Source organism: Melanaphis sacchari, unplaced genomic scaffold (genome assembly GCF_002803265.2).
Source record: "Melanaphis sacchari strain LSU unplaced genomic scaffold, SCAv2.0 Contig54_pilon_pilon, whole genome shotgun sequence".
NCBI lineage: Eukaryota > Metazoa > Arthropoda > Insecta > Hemiptera > Aphididae > Melanaphis > Melanaphis sacchari.
The window spans coordinates 1241156-1257449 of record NW_020271380.1 but is presented as its reverse complement, the minus strand read 5'-3'; the positions used below and the strand labels follow the sequence as shown (position 1 = coordinate 1257449).

Genomic DNA, 16294 nt, shown 5'->3' with positions numbered 1-16294 from the left:
TGTATAGGAAAATATTGAAAATGGTTAATTTCGTAAAAAAAATACCTATTATAACTACAGTAATGAAAAACGATAATTTTAAAATAAAATAAAAAATAAAATTTAAGATAAAAACAAATATAAAACTATACATTTATACATTTATAAATATTGAAATATTAATAAATAAATCAAAAACATTGAAATTTTAAAAAATAGAACAATTTTGTAGAAAATATATATTTTAAAATTCACTTATTTATATGTGAGTAATAAATTAGTATATTAAATGTTCAGTAAAGTAATATTTTTTTATTCGTTTATAATCAAATAATTTCATAGATTTAAGTAAAATAACAACTCTAATAAAAAATTCTTTTTGTGAAATCTTATTTTTATGTTCACTACAAAACACATTTGCAAAGTTTTTATTAAATTGAAAAACAAAAATTAAAATAATAACAACAAAAAACATCCTAAGTTCTAAAGATGACAGTGACCTTTGAAAATCCTTTGCCGACATAGTATTCCCCATACGCTGCACGCATCGTAGTGAATATTTGAAAATAAAAAACCTTAGGGTTAGCATAATACGCGTATCGTCAATAAAAGAGGTGGGAATCCTTTTCTCTTTTGGTCCCGTAGGCGTTTCGAATACTTTTGTGACCTTTTCGTCAAGAAGACCTAATAAAAGGCAGCCGGTCATTTTCCATTTTCTCTCTACTTTTTGAAAACGAAAAGCATCCCAAAAGTGGTTTATGCCATCACTACTGGGTTGTACACGTAATTCGATACAAGTAATAACAGAATTGGACACTGTGACCAAAAGAAAATACCATGCCAGGTAACTTGGTTACGTTATTATAATTTGATTTGTCGGGCTTTCCGGACATAAGTTCATTACACAATAGACATTTCACAATCAGATACTACAGAGAATTTAATAATTATTTATAACTTTATTTTTGATAATTACTTTTTGAAGCCTAAATAAACTTCTATTCTACTTATTTTTAAATACACATATGCTTATCAACGTAAATTAAACGTAGATTATCTAAATATTAGTTTCAAAATCGATCATAGTATTAAACAAATTTATTTCAAAAATAAACAAAATTTTTATTAAAAAACATTATTTTTTGTATAGTCATATCTAACGTCTTTAATATTAATAAATATCATGTATAGAAAGATCTGTTATTTTAATGAAGAGGTTTTTTTTTTTTTTTATCGTGTTATTCGTGTCTTAGTATAAGTTATCAAATATACTTCTACTAAAATTATTATACAGATTGTAGGTTGTGTTTGTGTAAAATGAAAAAAAAAATGAAATGAATTATTGTGAGATTTTTTGAAAGAAAAACAAATCAAAAACTTACAAATGAGCTGGTATTATAAAGTGAATTTATATTTGAACGTATATAAAGTGATTTATAATTGGTTTCTATAATATCCAATACTTACACGTAAGTCAGTAAGTATAAGTATATTTTACAAGATTTCTTTATCTCAGTGTCGACACGCGTTCACTTATATGATACAATAAAAAATTGTAAATAAAAGCATTAAGGGCTGGGTAAAGTGGTTGTAATTCAATGATTTGGTATCATCTGTAATATTTCACAGTATTATAAACCTACCTAGCCAGAAAACATAGACATCAAATATCTATCGTGATTCGTTGAAATAAAACCACACAGTTGATGATCATATTGTAAAAAATAAAAAATAAGTAATCGTTTTATTGTGAAAAGGTATTTCAGAGTGTACCTCAAAGTTAAGTACATCACTGTAATGTAAGTGTGAACTTTAAAATCAATGATAAATTATTATACTTATTAAAAACGATTCTGAGCAAAGACGGTCAGTCCATATTACAGAGTATATTTTATAGAATATTTATATCATAGAAAATTATGTTTCTAAAAAAATAAATAAAACGTTAGGATGAATTAATTTTTTTTTTAAATATTACATTTAAAAATGTTATTGCGTGGATAATAAAATATAATTATATACATTAACATTTTCAAGTACCAATAAATAATATACTTAAACTATAAAAAAATGACTAAAATTATTAGTCTTCGTTTAAATATTTATCTAATTTTTTTCAAATTAAAACTTGAGATATATACAAAATAAAAAATTATATTTATAAATATTTTATATTTCTTAATTATGGTATTAATTAATTGAGAACCCTTAAACTAAATTTTCATTCATTTACTATAAAAATGTATGATTTTATACATTTTTACCTCCAAAATGATTTGTATATTTTCATGATTTTTACGAATATTGTGAAAACGTAATCTTTTAATAGCTATAAATACTATTAATGTTTAATAGTTTATTATGTTTTCAAGTTTATTTATAAAAAACTAAACCTAAAGAAAATTAAAATTGAAAATGGTCTATAAGCGTAAAAAGAGTTGAAATATCTTATCATGTATTTAAAATGGTACCTAATATAAATATCCGAACAAAATTTCAATTATATTTGAATTCATTAAGTTACCCCAGAAAAAAATAAATAGATTTTGTCGTATACTGATTCTGTGTAAAAATATTCATTTTTCGTTAGTACCTTTTTTTGCCCAGTTGTTTTAAAAGTAATAATTTTTATTTTTATCTTTCAAAGTAAAAACTATAGATGAAATTGTCTACTAAAAACTACCCTTATATTGAAAATTGAAGTATTTTTACTGCTCTAAAGGTTATGATATACGGAAAAAACACATCCATTGTTGTGAAGTCAATACAATATTCATCGCTCTCCTCAGAAGCTAAATTAACAGTATAAGATATTTATGATTTTGAAGAAGTAAAATGCTCTTAAAAACTACGTTCGTAAAGACTTTAGGTATAGTCGATAAATGTTTCTGTTGCTATCGATACGGCGTCGATTAATTAAAATTAATTAATTAACGGAAAAGTATACAATATAATAATGATTTCCGATCGAAAAGTACGACAATGGTCGTGAAATAATGACTTTTGTGAATACTAAGTGTATGCAGGCGTCATTTGTGCGTATATATCCATATAAATATATATGAGGGTGTGTATGTGTGTGTGTGTGTATGTGTGTGTGTGTGTATACTCAAAGCATGTGTGGGAGTGTACACGTACATAGATTAAAAATATTTTCGTCAAACATTATTATAATACATATAGCAATGGTGTTTCCAATCTGCATAAAAAATAAATAGTCGTGTAAAAAAAAAAAAAGTGTGAGCGCATACGATGTAAATTTTCTGCGACGACCCTTTCACCGAATTACACGTTTGTTCCATTGGAATCCATCGATTCCCAGTGCACAAGGGTGATATTGTTTTCTCTTTACGTCACTGCCACCCCTTCTGTCTTTTTTTTCATTTGCCAAAGAAGTGGCGAGCGGAGGTTCAATGATGTGTACACATTGTGTACTTTATATATATACATACACACGTATGTGTTTAGTCGTTATTAATTAAGGCCCGTGCGTACGGTCGCCGTATACCACACCCTCTAACCCTATTTCGCTTTTTCTCTCAGCTTGTCGGCGATTGTCCTGCAGGAATCTTGGACGTACGGAGACACACGCAAACAAGACGCGAGCCGAGGCAAACGAGAATATAGGAGAAAGTGTATGTATATAGTAAATAGCTCCATCTCCACCCCGGCAGTGGCGGTGGCGTCAGTGGTGGTGTTTGCGTTCGACAAGGCGTAACAAAAATCCCATGTCAATTAGCCGGAGCACAATAAAGTTTTATAGAGACGCAGTAGAAAAAAAAGAGAACAAGTGCGAGAGAGCTTGCAGGGGGGGGGAGGCAATATGTTGAATGACTGTACTGCAGCCGCCGTGAAAACGCGAGTGTTAATTGAAATTCTGAAGAGTATTTTATCAAAATACCCTCTAAACAACAACGATATAAAGAGAATAATAATAAGAAAGCTATATCTAAGCATTGAAATCTAATGTAAATAATATATTATTTCAACGTTCGTGTAATAGTTTTTTATCATCAATAATTTAAAAAAAAAATGTTGGCGTATATACTTATCTATTATAATATAAAGTCATGTTTTAATATTACAAATATAAATTCTCGTCTCCGTTATATAAAAAAAAAAAATAATAATAATGATAATTTTAAAATGATGATATTGTTATGATAATCGAGAATCCATCATACTCCAATTAATAATAGACTTTTATTTTTTACAAACAAACGAGTCTAACAAAAAAATCAAATCTAGTAACACACTTGTTGGTTCATTTACATTTTATTCATGTGTACTGTTTATTCTGGTCATCTCTAACGTTTCAGATCGATACGAGTGGAAAAAAAGTAATAAAAATAAAGCACTATTTCAAACAACTGTAGTGAACGGGAATACAGTTTTGCATACACGCTATAAACCGCGTTAATGGTTTGGAATTAATATGCAGAAAATACGTTTTATTACAAAAGAGGATTATATAAGCTCTACGCGTGGAGGGAAAAATCATCAACTGAAAAAGGGTCCTGTATATTTTTCATTATTTTTCCTCGTTTTTTTTTTTTCTTTTAGGTAACATTTGAGGTGGAGCAGGGAATAGAATTTAATTCCATTTCTCGCGAAACGACACCACACCGCGCCACAATTCAGCATCACGGTGGGCACAGGGTAAAGTGAAACCTGCACAATAATAATAACCATGGTGTCGGCACACCGAAAACCTATCGTTAATGGACTAGGCGCCTTCGAGGAGGGGTTGGAGAAATCCTTCGGAGTACACACAGCCTGTAGTGGTCTTTAATTAATGAAAGGTTCAAAGCTCACGGTCGCCAATCGTCATCGACGTCTCCACGTCGAGTGTGCTCTTTCTCTACCCCTTAACCGGCGCGACTGGCAACTGTGTGACTAATGTCTGGCAATTCGCCCGGTTTCCCCCCAATTCGGCCGCACCAAATTGCTAAGTGGTTCATAATTTAGACGGTTTTCCGCACGATGTTTCGAAGAGGGCCCACGTAAGACTCAATTATTAAAAGTACGATATTTACAGTTTAGATTTTAAAGAAGAATTGTTTTTTTTTATATATATATATATAAATATTGTGTTAATTTAATAATGATTTTGAGTTAATTATTATGGTCTTAAGTACCTACCTTAAATTAATGGATACAAATAATGATTTTAATTGTTTGTATAAAGTAATAGCTAATTTTAATAAATAAGTAAAATTTAAATACTTTATAAGTTTAATATATGCACATTTATAACATATATAAAAAGTATTCAGATAATAATAAAAATAAAATACGTTGTTTCACATTTGAAATATGATCAAAACAAATTATTGTTTCAGATTCTATAAATGTTAATTATATTAATATTGAATTATATATAAAATGAACAATATTTCAATATTTATAATAAGAATAATATGAAATACCATACACATTATATATACATTACACATGGTAATGCTTTTATTTAGTAAAATATAGTAACTAAATTAATTCAAATGCTTTAAAATTTAAAATAAAAATTAATATTTACTATTTTTATATTATTTTAAATATTTTTAATGAGTATTTCATATTTTGTTAATTAAACACTTTATTTAATTTTAACTACTTTAAGATATAACTAAAAATCATCTAAAGCACGTATCATATCTGCTAAAATGGAATGCGGTGGGTTTTAATTAAGTCTCTCAGAGATGAAATTGTTTATTTTGTTCTTCGGACAAAGTCCAAACGCTACTCCTAGTTATAGCAGCCAAATGCAGTGAACATTCTTGAATTTATTATTAATATAAAAACGACCATTGTGTTAAAAGCAAAAACCCATAAAATAACTTACAGCTTTTTCTAGATTTAAAAAAAAAATATCAAAAATATGTTTTATCATAAAAAAAGAGTTTTTTTTTTAATTTTAACATTTTTCTGCTTATTACATTTATACATATTAAGTTAAATTAAATAATTAAACCCGTAACAGTATTAACCATACCGCATAATTTTTAAAGCATTCATATTAAATTGATAATAATAATAATTTTGAATTAGTGAACTTTATAAAAATACATTAACAAAAATGTTTTTCCTTTTAGGTTAAGTTAAACAAAGAATTATATAAGTTTCTCAAAGGTATTTTTTCTATACAACACTGAATTGTTAATTCTAAATATTCTCGGTATTTTCTTTTATCATTATGAAAATCACAAGACAATGTATCTACCTACAGCTGCAGAAAAAATAGTTTAAGGAATCTTAACTAGTATGATCTTTACATGGTTTAGATCAGATTTATTTTATCATTGATTTTAAATGTATATATTATAATATTATATTATACTTAATGTATCTATATGCACAAAGATAAAGAAAAACGTGTATTCAACCGCCGTATCAAGCCCACCTTTTAAAATTAGTTTATTTCTCTATATTTTTTAAATGTTTTGAATTTAAATTATAATATATTCAAATCTTGCATATTAAAATTCTAAAAATATTTAATTATTGAGATGAACTATTATATTTTAATAAATGAATATCTTGCTAGACTACATATTAATTTAATATTATTGTAATATTATATGACATTATTATCTTTACTTTGTTAACTATTGGCTTTAATTTATATCATAAAGCATACACCAAACAAAAATACTATACTAAAAATAAATAATAAAATATATGTTTTATATACTGCAATTATATTTATCAAACATTTTCAGTCAAGATTATTTGTATACTTTTTATAAACAAGTATTTCAAAATTAAATATTGTGCTACCTATAAACAAACCTTAGATAATTATTCGACTGCTATAAATTTACATTAATATCGATTGGTACTAAATTGTTTTAGTTTAGTTTCAACCCAATAGTACAATACATTAAATTCCAAATGAAGTTTATAAAAAAAATATAGACATAATTTTTCATTTATTATGTAAAAAAAAACTTCTTTAATAATTACTATTACAAAATTAAAATATCTAGTAGATTATTTTGCATTTATTCAAATTTAATTTCTAAATAAATGAAAACAAACTATTTTAATATGTAGAAACTCAATGATTTATCTTTTTGAATTTAGAAGCATATTTATTAATATATTATATAATTTCAATTTAAAGTAAAACTAATTTAAAACAGATTAAGAAAAAAACATCAACTTACTCTATAATTATTTATTAATATTTATATTGTTGCTAAATATTATTGTAACTCTAAGAATAATTGTCGGAACTGTATTTCATATAAAAAATAAACTGCAGAAAATACAGGAAGACGTATATAACATTGTGCAATTACTTTTCCCCTAATACAGGTGACCCTTACTGACAGAACAGAAAGTTTTTCAAGAAAAACTTGTGCTTCCGGCCCACGAAAAAGAGGGAAATTAATATTTCATACGTTCTAAAGGGCCAAGTAAAATCTGTCCCTTTTTTTTTTCACGGTACATTAAGAAATAAATAACGATGCGACTTAAACTGTTTCACTTCCGAATCGTTTCTCATACAGCATTACAACCACCACAGTTTCGAAACAATAGTGCTGTGGCCAATTGAATCTCATTTATTTTTGGCCATCATAGACAAGTTTGTGAGTGAAGGAAGACGGTTGTTTCATTAGCGACGTGGACTACGAAGAAGAAGTGATGGCGCCAGACCATGAACGGGTACTCACATTTTCCAAATTTGACAGCTGACAGACAGCTACTGAAGTTCGGTGTTTAATGAAGTTTAAACAAGATTGCGCAAGGTTTGTTGGCGCCTTGTAAATTATTTAAAAGTTTAATTTCTCGTATCTATAGAAATAATGTGCCAGTAACATAAAAAATAAAAATTCCAAAAATTCTATAATTACAATAATATTATATAAATTGTACAATTAAAAAAATTTACGTTGCAATAGTAAATTAAACTTATAATATTATAATATCATAAAATACAGTGCAACTAAATTCAGAATTCAAATTAAATTTTAAAAATTATTATTATTATCATGATATAGTAATAGTCTTACAATAAATTGAAAACAACTTGTGCTTTACATTATGGTTCAATTATTTTTATTTTTAAAGGAGGCTTCAGATTAAATTATGTTACAATAATTTATGTCAGTACCTACTATTCCTTTATTTTTTTTCTCATTTGCATATTGTTCCCTTGTTTCTGTCAACGTTAAAGTCATTAATTAATATTTTGTATTTTGATTATTATTCAAAGTAATAATTTTTCATAATGGATATTTATATAATATATATATATATAAGCAAATCAAAATCACATAATAGTTATTATACTATAGATTAAACTAAATTCGATTCGTATACTATACAAATGATTGAATTAATTAACTTGAATGGATTTTCATTTTACAATTAGTCAATTATAAACACAATAACACAATGTATTTTTTGTGTTTAGTGGCACCATATGGCATATTGTGAATATTAACACAAAATAAACGTGAATAATAATTTGAATCCGATAAATTGCCAAACTATAAATACCGAGGAATAAGAATAATATTATTATGCCAAAGAAGTATATTTTAAAACACTTTTTAGTAATTCATTTTAAAATTTACAACTTCGCGTGATGTTTGATGGACACAACCAGGAAAATTTAGTGGTGTTGAAATACGTATACATGAACATTTGAAACAATAAGATATAACAAGTAACGCGCTGTTTAATGGACGTGTGAATAAAAAAAAAATAAGTTTTCTTTGAACAACTTATTTGCGTTAGATCTATCCTAGACAGTTATGCCCCAAAGGAGTATTGTCACTTTTATATATACTTCTTTTGTTGTTTTGCTCGACTAAAAACTTCTTTCTTATTCGTCACGTGGCTGTCAGTGAAAAGAACAACGACAAGGTTTCATACAGAATGTCTTTCTAAAAAGCTTTTCAATGGAGCTGAAGCGAGGAATCATTTCGATGGATGGATATCCGTCCGGCAGCCCAAAGATAAAGGGGAACTAACACCGAGAGGGTTGTCACCCCATAAGCTCGACTTCCAAAGTCGACGAAACCCTTCAACCCCGTCCAATCGATGTGCGTATTCTAAAGTTTTTGGATGACAGTTCATGTGGTTGTTTTCACGCCCCCCCGCATCAAAATGCATGCCGTTTGTTTCAAAATAATCGATAATATTCGAGTTTATTATTCTAGAAACGTATAATATTAATGGTCAGATTTTTGATTTTTATTTTTATCCTTGTCTTGAGTCTTTGACAAATTCCGAGACAAGGGAATATAAGAATAAAAGAATAATATAAATTCATACAATTCTTGGATGTATTATCGTGTACTCTTGTACAATAATTACATTAAAAACTTACTATCATGTAAATTAGCTTTAAGCATAAAATACTAATGATTACTATCAGTGTTATGCTGATTTGTTATATTATATTGTTTAAAACTGAACAATAAAATATGTTTATTGACTTAGTTTTAACTACTAGCATTTAAAATCTTAAAACCTTAGAAGCTACATCAAGAATAAAAAATCTGTTTGAATGAAAAAACATTAACGTTTTCACAATAGAGTACCTACTTCACTATATGAATTCTAAAATTACATTAAAAACCCCATGAAATAATAATTATTATTATTATGACTATGTAATTTTCAAAATACTTTTTTTATGGTTAATTTTATTTATATGTTACAGTGTATCTCTTAACTTTTATATCACATTAAAATCAACTATAAACTATGTGCAGTATTTTGAAGTAACTTCCATTGTCATTTATGGAGTTAACCATGATTTTAATCTGTCAATAGTTATATATTCAAATTATTTATAAGCATAAAAAATAAAATACTTACCTTCTATGAAGTAATAATGAGATATTTATCAAAATTTCATATTTATTTTTAACATACCTGAAACATAAAAAAAATATATTCACTTTATAAAATATTATGATTTTTAAGTTAAAATTTAGCAAGTTATATAATGATTATACATTTAATACTTTTAGCCACAAAAAATAATTTTGGCATTTGTTAATACAATTTTACCATATTTTGGTTAAAATAGTTATTTTAACCAGTTTTATGTTTTTTTATAACATAAAAATATAATAATAAAATAAAAAATTATGTAAAGAAAATATCACATAATATGTGAGTGTGGTTTGTTTTCAACTATTTAATTATTAGATATTTTTATACATAAACAGTGGCGCTGAACCTATACATGAACTGAAGCAATCGTTTCATATAATTAAGAGTGTGGGTGGTTTTATTTGTATATATGTTTTTGTTTTTACACTACATAATACCTATACTAAATAATTAAATAAATAACTTAAGTTATTAGTTATTAGAGGTAGACAACATCCTCAGTGATGGGTAGGTGGGTGTGTTGATTTTGCTTCACTTAAATTTACATGACTCGGCACTTCTGTACATAGATTAAAATAGTTTATAATATAGATATTAAAATTTGACTATATGTTCGTCTAAGATAAACTTATATAGTATTATGTATATTACTTTAATGCATTTACATATTGAAAATATCCATTATGCATTTATAACGCGAAATTAAATTTAACGCACATGCCATTAATTTTTATTTTTGGTATCATCATGGTCGGAGATTTCCATTTTTTATTATTATTATTATTTTTTTTTTTTTTTTTGAACACTGGACTATTTCCGTGGCGGAAATTGGAAATGACAGCGGGAGCCGGATGCGATTGGAAACCCATCGATTTTCTCCCCGGTCCCTGGTAACGTCACGTACTTTTCTTGTACCTAGGTTACTATATATGTAGAATATATATATATATATCCGCGCCACCGTAGAGTTTCTCATGCACACGCGTGCCATACCAAACCCTTGTTTCTGTGCGGTTCTGCCGTCATATTAATTATCCGCACGACTGTCAAGATTTATAGATCGATGAGTATATGAGAGGCTACGGGGTTTACGCGATGGTCGTGTTGTGTTGTACACAAACAAACAGCACTGTTTGCAAATAAAACGGTCATGTTTATTATACCATTGCCTCTTTTATTGATATGACATGTATGTGTGCATCGAGTCTAATCAAAACTCTCGATATAATATTATGACTACTAATTATATGGTTCCAGAAAATAAAAATAAATAATAACATCTAAAATACGAAAATTCAAACGTGATATCGGTGATTTTATCATATCGTGATAGAAGTGATAACAAAACGTTAAAACAATAAAAATGTGTTGCATTTACTGTAATAATAATTAATATTTTTTATTACCTAATAACACGTGAACATTTTATACAGACTACACTCAATATTATTTTCGAGTGTTTACAGTGCCAAAACTATTCAAATATTCAACATTCATAACTATTAATACATACAAAGATGTGTCTATAAGAAAAAATAATAAGCTAAACTTAACACAACTTAAAAGATTTATTACATAAACATTTTTGACGTTTCAAATCGAATAGGTATTTTTTTACAAAACAAAATCACCCTCTCTATATTTTATAGGTTGATCGTATCTTTTCGAAGGTTATTTTATTTTAAAATGAAAAATAAGGTTTTCTACATTGGAAATCGGCAGTTATCAGTGATCCCCTTCCTAAATTCAAATATTTCTAAAAATGTTATGTTAAGGAAAAATATGTGAATACGAATAAATAACCCTTTCAAATATGATGCGATTCTTACCCACATTTCTGGGTGTTGATACGTATTTTTTGTTATGTTTTTGTTTTATATGTTTTAACAATAAATAATATTCAATCACGAACGTGAATTAAATATCATAAACAATTAGATAGGTACCTACTTAATTTACATAATTCTTTTTTAATATAAAAAAATTTCAATCTTTGATGCTTAATGAATTACAAGTATTTATTTTTTTTACATTATATTGATCAAGTCTAGCTTCAAAAATAATTAATATTAATACTACTTATTATTTAAATTAAAACATTGAATGCAGTATAGAAACTAGATAAGAGTATTCACGTGGCTTAAGACAATAAGACGCTGTTTTTCTCTATCTTCTTTAATTTAGTTTTAGAGAGAACAGTCAGAGAAACAAATGTGATTAGTTGAGTTACGCTGGATAATATAAAAATGGGACTATCTGATATATGCCAATGACTTAGCTTTATTGGAAAATAACTTTTTTTTTAATTTTGGAATAACATTTTAGAGATTAATAAATTTAGTAGGTAAGTTTAGTAACGATCAATGACAAGAAAACAGAATGTCTAATAATTGGATTAAAAGCAGACTATCGATAAAAAAAAAAAAAGCTTATAGAAATGGAGTACTATATTATGTTACAGAGAATTTCCCGATTTTAAATATCTAGGATCTATTATTACGCAATGTAATACTATAATAATATTAAGATTGAGGTGAACACTAGAATCAGATGGGAAATTTGGGTTATCATAATTTAGGAAGTATGTTTGACTCAAAGGTCTTATCAAGAAAACCGAAAACTGAAATACTCGGTTACTACCAGTGTTATATGGTTCTAAAAAAGGCCAATAAAATAAGAGTTACAATGTTTGAGTGAAAAATTCTAAAAAAAATATGAAAATATGAACCATTATGTATAGACTCTAACAATTGTTAATAGAGATAACGTCACAATGAAAAACGAAAAAGCTTGTTTCAAAATTCAGACATAATTTCCGAAATAACAAGTAGAAAAATATGGGCTAGTCATGCTTAGAGAAAAAAGGACTTACGTATTAAGATGGTTACCGTTTGTGAAAGTACCGAAGTTAAGCAAACTGTGCTTAGGATGGGAAGACTGGGTCAAAAACATATTTTGAAGCAATAGAAACGAATTTACATTAGTGATAAGTTGCAGAAAATGGGGAAAAATGGCAGAAAATTTAATTAGAGGGCTGATCGTTAAGGCCAAAATCAAAAAGAATTTGTATACAACATTAATAAATCAATAAATACTATAGATATTATAAATTTATAAATGTTATTAATTCCTTAGTTTTAAAAACAGATTCAAATATAAGTTAGAAAATTCAACTAAACTTTAATTTAAATTATTCCAATGTAAGTAAAGAAATATTAAAATAATTTAAAGAATCAGAATGAATTATTTAATTTAAAAGTATAAAAAAATATCTCACTACCTATATTGTTTTAAAAAAGGGTAGTTGAACTTCATTTTTTTTATTATGTAACTATGAAAGTTTACTTTTATACGAAAAAATACCAATTAAATTATCTGTACAATAACAAAAGGTAAAGCTGTAATAATTAATTCTAAAGAAAATACTCTATGCAAATTAATTACATAACTATAAGTGTAGTATTTTTTTTTTCATATTTTTTGTTAAAAAATTATAAATAATTATTAAAAACAATAACAATTAGCCAAGAGATAAAAAAAATGAATATTCCTGTAGGTTTAAAATAGTAATGATAATAAGTGATAACAATAAGCAAAAAATGTGTGCGAAAATAATATTAACTAAACAATATAATCAATCATTAAACTATGTTAAATTAACAAGTTTTAAAAATAAATAATGTAAGATCCAATATTATTATTATTTATAATGTAAAATGAATTTACTACAACAGGTGAAAAAATGATTGACGTTTGACAAAGACGTGTTGTGGTTAAAATGGAAAAAAATATCAAATAAAATTATTTTTTTTTATCAAATGATAATTTACTTCATATTTTATTGCATACAGTCATTATGAAGAAAATATATAAAAATCGACAAATAAAATAAAAAGAAGGGAAAATCTGTGAACCAAGAAGCTATTTGAGGTCCAAATAACCTCGTTAATAATTTTCAAGAGCCATTTCCGGTTATAAGGGTCGACGAAACTGTCGCGGTGGAATTCATCAATTTTGCGATCATAATCAACCTTCGCTCCTCGATACGATGTAATTCCTCTCTTTTGACCTCTTCTCCTCTCATTCCTTCAGTTTTGTTTATTTAATCATACACACACACACACACACACACACACACATATAATATAAATTTATTTATTTATTCAGTCATTATTATTCAGGTTGATGTAATAACAATAATAATAATATATTACTGACTACTATTCATAAAGAATACTATAAGAACATGATTAAATTGTAAATGTACGCAAGAGATAATTAATTTAAACAAAGTTTTTGAAAGAAAATATACTGTGAAAAGGAATAAAGTAAATGGAAACACTTTACTATTCGGCACCTGACAATTTAAAATGAAATTAGGACTTACTTAAAAAACCGAGTCAACTTTTTCAGACCATTTTTTTTTTAATTATTATTTTGACGTCATATTGTATGATTAAACTACTCCAAAGAGAAGCCATTTGGAAAAAATCAAAAAACCAAAGCTTCAATAATTTGTAAATTAATTTAAAAAAATATATTAATGCGGCAGTTGAATAATGAAAACAACGTCTATTTTTAGATTAAATCAATACGTCATATTATATTTTTTATAATACATTATTTTAAACATTATAAAAATTAACTTTTTATTGCTTTTTTTCAGTTGATATTAACTAAGTTAAAATTTAAATCAGATTTTTATTGAAAAAAAATTCTAGACTGTTATGCTATACCAAAGCGTATAGTATTTTAAAATTTAATTGTTTTTATAATTTAAAAAAAAAAAAAAAAGAATAGTCTGCATATTTAATAATAATAACAATGGTGATAACAATAATACTAGTATTATTAATAATATCATTAAATAAAGAATTAAATAGATATCCGCGTTCAATAAGTTTTAATGTATTATAAAACTGATAAAATGTATTACAACTTTAAAGCGGCGTATGCATTGTTTGCCTTAAATTCAAATAATGAAATACCACTACAATTGAGTAATTGCAAATACCTACTATGAATTTCCTTAAGTGTATTTAAAACTTAAAAATTCAAAAGATAAAGTTTTGCCGACATACATTATCACAAAAAAAAATACTTGGAATGGTTTTAAAATAAAGTTAATCGATGAATGTTATCAGAACGATGTACCTACGTTATGTCATACGTTGGATGAATAGTAAATTGTAGTATATCAAATTAGAATAATTTATGAATGAACAAATAAAAACAATTGCACCATTTTTACCATAAAAATGTATACGTAACAAATAAACGTTTAATATCTTTAGTCATAAAAAGTATTTTCATATTATTTTTCGTGTTCTTTAATATTCAAACACTGACAAAAACTAATACCATATAGAGTTTAAAATCATTAATTAATTTCCTAAAAAAATGTCAATACACTATATATACAAAAATATTCACGTTAAAACCAACTTATAGATATAGTATAGTTTAAGTAGGAAAAACATTTCTAATTTAAGTCAAATCCCTGGTAAATGATGTAAATAATAATCATGATTTATAAGATGGAGTAATGAAACAAGTATTTGAATTTTTGATAAACTATAATTTGTACATTTCTTCCACATTACGCAAGATATTAATATTAACATATTTAAAAAGGATAATTTCAAAATTGTATTTAAATTAACAATTTCATAATAATTGTTTTTGATTTTTTTGTATTACAAATTTTTAAATTTTAAGTATTTTTATTATACCCGCGCGTTTATAAAATTTACCAAATAATCGATTAATTTAATTACGCAAATGAAATTAAAAATTCAATATAGCATTAACAAAATTCTGTAATTTTTATAATATTTAAAATGTAGAAGCTGACAAATTTTTATTTACAATCAATCTAATCAAAAAAATAGAAATTACAATAAACATTGTCTTCTTATAAGAAAATAAATTAAATTAATTATAAAAATATAATTTTCAGTGCTAAATTAGAAACAAAAATATATATGACTTTATGATTTAATAATTTTTATGGATTTCTAGTTAAATTATGAAACAAGAAAAAAAAATAATAATACAATAATTTTTTTCCCAATTTTAAAATAAAAGTTTTAAATTTTATATTTAAAATTCTCTTTTGTTTTTAGTACGATATTTTTGTGAATTAAACACAAAAAAAATAATTACAAAATATAAAATGTAAACTATTAAATTTAAGTTTATTTTATAATATAACCAAAAAAATATTACGATTATTTTTGTGTAATTTATTGAAGAAAACGATAATGGTCTTTCTAACGAATCGATTTATAAGTTAAGGTAATATAATTATAAATTACATTTTGTAAAGTATTTAAATCACAACGTCATTACAAATTTTCCGAATTAATTATGAAACATAATATAATTATTAATCACAAGTCACCTAATACATAAATTAAAATTATTTTTTGTCTTTAACAAAATCCAATAAGAGAGTTAT

The 16294-nt window shown here is 25.6% G+C and overlaps 1 protein-coding gene across 5 annotated transcripts in view; it reads right to left on the bottom strand.

Moving 5' to 3' along the window:
• LOC112599637 (kinesin-like protein CG14535) overlaps positions 1 to 16294 on the bottom strand; it is a 160481-nt gene that overhangs the window by 51579 nt on the left and 92608 nt on the right. The window lies entirely within an intron of this gene.